Raw genomic sequence first — 5590 nt, forward strand, 5'->3', positions numbered from 1 at the left:
TGTTACCCCTGACACACCAAGATTGGCTGTTACTACCGAATCCATCTTAAACCGGGAGAAAAAGTAGGGAAACTCTGGTACTGGTAGTGTATTTTCCAGGTGGTTATGCGAGTTATAGAAAAAATCAATATACCGTTTTCAGTTGCATTAAATTAACTGTTTTCAGTAGAACATACGCTTGGTTAGATTACAAGTGTGATGAGTGAAACAATTAAGTTTTTCAATGCGTGGCACAGTTAGAGACGATACACATCTCATGTCATAGTCAGTAAGCATCCTGTTTTTGTTTTTGTTTTTGTTTGTTTTTTTTACACAGCAGAAAAGCCTACTTCACAGTGGTATGTAATTGCAAAAGGCATCAGGATCCTGTGTGCACACTACGATAGAATGAGATGTTCTTTACCAAGCTTCATCCAAAACGTAACCAGATCCTGCTCATGATAATCTTTTTTATTCTCTTAAAAAAAAAAAATACCGATATCACCCCCTCGAGAAAGCAAAATTACCCCCAGGTTAAGAACCACTGGTCTGATCATTATTGTCCATGGATAAAGAAACTCAAAATAGGCTGGAGATGTATGTATTGAAGCTGGAACTCCTCATGCAACAACAAAACAACAACAACAAACCCCCTGGCGGCAAAAGCTCGCAACTCACAGCATCAAGATGGAATGTACAGTTACAGACAGGAATATCGTCCCACGTTTTAATCGAACAGTTATGAAATTTTGCATAATATTCAGAAAAGTTACTTAGATTCCAAATATTATCTCAGTGGGCTTAAAAGTCATTGCACACTATCGCTCACTGTCTCGTTATTTATCGCAATGACGTGGATCAGTATTTATGTCCGCAATTGTTCAATGTAATACTGTACATGGCATAAAGTACTCTATTATTTTTTTTATATATAACACATAACTCTTGTCCAGTCATTTCATCCCTAAGTTTCTCTCTTATTTTCCTTCCTTCATGATTTTCTCTCTTACTATCCCATCCATTTTTTTTTCCTAATTCTCTGTTCTGTCGCCCTCCCTTTACCAATCCTGTCCTCTCCCTTCTGGTGTCTTCTCACCCTTTGTTTCTCTCTTCTCTTTCCTTCTTTAGTTGCTCCCTTCCCATCCTTCATTTGAGTTTCTTCCCTATTCTCCCTCAGCTTTTTCCCGCCACATCTTCCTCTTTCATTTCTTTCCTCTGCTGCTTTCCCCCCTTTTTTTCTCTCTGTCCTCCCTTTTCTCTCCCTCTGTTTTTCTCTCGCCTTTCCATTCTCCCTTACTTCTCTCCCTTTATGCTTGTCTTCCTTGCCATCCTCATCCTGCGCCTCTTATATCTTTTTTTTTCTTTTCTCTACCCTCCCTTTGTTATCAATTAATTCTTTGTTACCGGTATTTTCTGTTTTCCCACCGTCTCTCCATCCATTCCTTTGTCCTGCCATGTGTCTTTGTTAGCATGCTCTCCTCCTCTCCAATAAATTCTAAAGCAAAATATAGCAGAGAAACAAACACAGACGAGTGGTCAGGGTCGTTATCCCCCACCATTCAGCGATCGTACCAATATTTGTTGTTCACGGGTTTCCATCACAAGTTTATCAGAGTAGTGCTATCACAGCCATTGATTTCCATGCATTTTTGATGGACCGGAACAGAGAAGGGGGACCTCAGCCGAACTGTGCCCTCTCCCTCTCGCCCGTCCCCCTTACAACCTCACCTTATACAAGGGGTCACTTCAAGAGCTGCTTTCTTTGCACCTTAGCGAAGAGTCCCCCATATGGTAAGCTTTATTGAGGAGATGTGGAGCCTGGTAAGAATTCTATGGTAACTTTTCTAATAATACTAGGTTAAATGCTCTTGCGCTTCCCTATATCATTGCCAAAGGTGACAGTGGAAGCGGAAACAGAGGGTTGAAGTTTTCGTTGGTCTGCTTCGTAACAAAAAGTATCGACGTGGGAAGCGGGCCTAGAGATCCCATTGCATCGCTCCCTCGCCTGCTGTCCTCTTTACCTCTCCCCTTCTTTGGTTCTCAGCTTTTCTCCCTTCCTTTATCCCTCCCTCCCTCCCTCTCCCATTTCTTTACTACCTACCTGCGTTGCTTCCCTCCCTACCCTCCATATCACTGCCTATACAATGCTTCCCTCCTCATCCCTTTTCCCTTCCCACCCCTTCCTCTCTACTGTCAGTTCTTTTATTCTCCTCCCTTTCCCCCCCCCCTTCCCTCTCTACCCCCGTCTTTCTAACTTCATAACAGTAATAACAACAACAGTACCACCATAACAGACAACATACCCTCAGCAAGATATACAACAGGCTGGCAGTACTAAATTAATTCTCCGGATATACACACCACCACCATTACCATTGAAATACAGGAACACACTCTATATTCGGTTCCTGCTCACTGTATACCACAACTCATATACATTTTCATATAGCCTCAAATGGCCGGTTTATATAATGTACAATATATACATAAGTGTAGTTGAGGACATAAGTTTGCCTAATATATCACTTCTGCTTCTCATGTTCCTCTACTGGCTAATATTCCCAAGCTAAGAGTGGTTTGGTATGTTTCTCTTTGATATGCATGGTGGGAGGAGGGGAGGGGGGCCCCTGTTCTCGTACGTTAAGGAGGCTCCGTAACACCTTTTCCTAAGCGACTTATTTATTGCACCTTACAATCCATCTCCTTTTTGCATGAACCATTCCAATATCGTCATATGTTGCATTTATAACTTACAGGAGGATATTAACTAGCCAGATCCAAAACTAAATCGCTAAGGAAGAGGTGCTAGAGAGCCTCCTAAACCGACGATAAAACGGGCCTGTGTGTGACGTAGAAGCAGTGGAATAGCAGGCGAATTTTTGTCCCAGGTAACATTATATTTTACGAGTCCCTTCTACCACATAATATTGGCAGCTTCTTCACCACGACAAGGCAAATTTGGGTCGCAGAAATTATGAGCCACCAGTTTATAATACTATACTGGTGGGATTGTCTTCGTTTTCATCCATACAGGCACTGAAGGAGACAGAGTATGTACAACTGGCCACACATGTACCCGGGACAGTGTCTGTGTGAGGTGAAGGTCTAGCTACAAAATCAGACGTTCACGTTTCACAGTTACTTTGTTTCATCTAATATTTAACACCTCCTTTCATTCATGTCAGTGCCTCTAACAAATATGTATGTCAAGATTAGTCAAGTCAAATGCTAGGCCTCTGCTACACACTGATACTATCCCACGTTCCTCTGTGGCCAACTATTCATAAGGCAGTTTCTACACAACAAATACGAAGTGGATGGAGCGTCTGAACTAATCAACAACTTATATGACGGGCAGAAAGTTAATGTAGAGATTCGAGAAATGTGTACCTTTACTGGCTATTACAAGATGACTGGTTAGGATCGCTGTCGCCTTCCTCTCGTCCTTCGCCCTTGTCTGAATCACCCGGTCATCGTTCACCACAAGGAAGAATTGATTTGTCGTAATTTGTGTAGCTTTGAATTGCGAAAAACTGTCTAATAGTTACATTTTGTTTTGCAGGCTGGACAGATTTTAATTTCAGGAGACTTCGATTGATAAAGAGAGTGAGAGAGATAGATAGATAGATAGATAGATAGGTAGGCAGGTAGGTATGGTGATGTAGAGATAGATGGATATAGGTAGAGAGGAAGATAGTTTGCATAATTTTCCTATTAAATTGTCGGATCTTTTTGCCTAAATATATAGTATCAGTTCAACTTATTTTTTTCATCTACCTTTTTTTTTTCTTTGTTCTTCAGCTTCCCTGTCTCGTCAATTGCGTCTCTCTCTCTCTCTCTCTCTCTCTCTCTCTCTCTCTCTCTCTCTCTCTCTCTCTCTCTCTCTCTCTCTCTCTCTCTCTCTCCAGTTACCTCGCACCATCCTCCTCCACAGACTCTGCCTCACTGCTGGTAAGATTAACAATATCAGAATCTTCCTGAACATCCTCGCTTACTGTGTCCACGCTTCTCTTCCTCATACTCTTCCCCTCCTCTTCCTCTTCCTCCCTCACTACCTCCGCTAAGTCCACCCCTTCTATATTATCCGTTATTTCGCTCTCCGTTTCCTCCTCCTCCTCCTCGTCCGCCTCTTCTGGCTCCTCTTTCTCCTCTACTGTCTCTTTCTTCTCTTCTTCCTCTGTTTTACCCTTCTCTTTGACGCTGTGTGCTCCACTGTCTTCTTGCGTTTCTTCATGTTCCTTATGTTCTGCATTTCCCTCCCCTTCTTCCTTTTCTTTTTCTTCTCCACTTTCTTCCTCCTCCTTTTTTCCGCCACTTTCTTCCTCTTCCTTCATTCCTCCGCTTTCTTCATCTTCCTCTCCGTCATCAGTCTCTTCTTCCTTCTCTCCGCCACTTTCTTCCTCTTCCTTCTTTCCTCCACTCTCTTCATCCTCTTCCTCACCCTGTTCAACCACCTCTTCCTTCTTTCCTCCACTCTCTTCATCCTCTTCCTCACCCTGTTCAACCACCTCTTCCTTCTTTCCTCCACTCTCTTCATCCTCTTCCTCACCCTGTTCAACCTCCTCTTGCTTCCTTCCTCCACTCTCTTCTTCCTCTCCCTCATCAGCCTCCTCCTGCTCTTCCTCTTTCTCTTCCTCCTCTTCCTCCTCCCAAGAGCTACCATAGGAGGGAGGAGAGTGGACCGTTTCGCTACCTGACGACGAGAACTCCTGTTGACTATAAAAACTATCAACTCTCTCCGCTGCACCTCGCTGTTGCCTTCCCCTTCCTGGCCTTCCCGGGGGCCGCTCATGCCTCAGGGGACGGTGACTCCTCCTTTCGAAGCTCTCCGGGGGCTGGAAGTTGTCTGGGCTGGGCTGGGGGTCTGAAGTGGGGCTGGGAATGGATGAGCGTTTCCCCGTCAGTACCCCCAGGACCGCGGCCACTTCGAGGTCCGAGGCGCCTGCGCAGGAGTGGGTGGAGGTGCGGCGAGGTGGTGGGATGAAGGGGCGAGGTGTGGACTGCTGACCCTCCCCGCTCTTCTCCAGGTCGGAACTGCTCTCACTCCCTGTAACACCAACCACGACATTATGATAACACGGAACGAACATGAGTTAAGCTAGCAATAGTTCGATCAGGTTGGTTAATATTGGTCTGATTAAGGTAAATTACTTTATATTGTATACACGGGACGTTTACTTCAAGCTAGATTTGATTAGGTTCTGTAAATATTGTCGGAGTTAGACTGTATTCATTTAAGGTAGGCTTGATTACTTTCACTTAATATTGGTCTGATTAGGTTAGATTTCTGTATGTAGTACACAAGGGGCGTTAAATACCTGGAAGTGTCTCAGGGTATCTATGCTCTCCGTCAGACAGTAACAGCTTTATTATGCCTCCAGTTCGTTGATAGGATGGATGGTTATTAACTCTACTTAATACAGAGTCCGTGGGGATAGGGAAGAAAGAGTATTACCAACTTATTTCCTGCGTAAACGGTAACTCAACCTTGCAGTCAAAGGGTTTCTCCTAAACTGAACAGAAACGCTTGCCAGTAGCCAGAATAAATGGAAAATCACTGAAGTAGAGAGGTAAAGGGGGCAGGTGTGAAGGGCTGGAAACCCCTATTCTT

This window comes from Coenobita brevimanus, chromosome 26 (genome assembly GCF_032717465.1).
Source record: "Coenobita brevimanus isolate Jiangsu-jjx chromosome 26, ASM3271746v2, whole genome shotgun sequence".
Classification (NCBI taxonomy): Eukaryota; Metazoa; Arthropoda; class Malacostraca; order Decapoda; family Coenobitidae; genus Coenobita; species Coenobita brevimanus.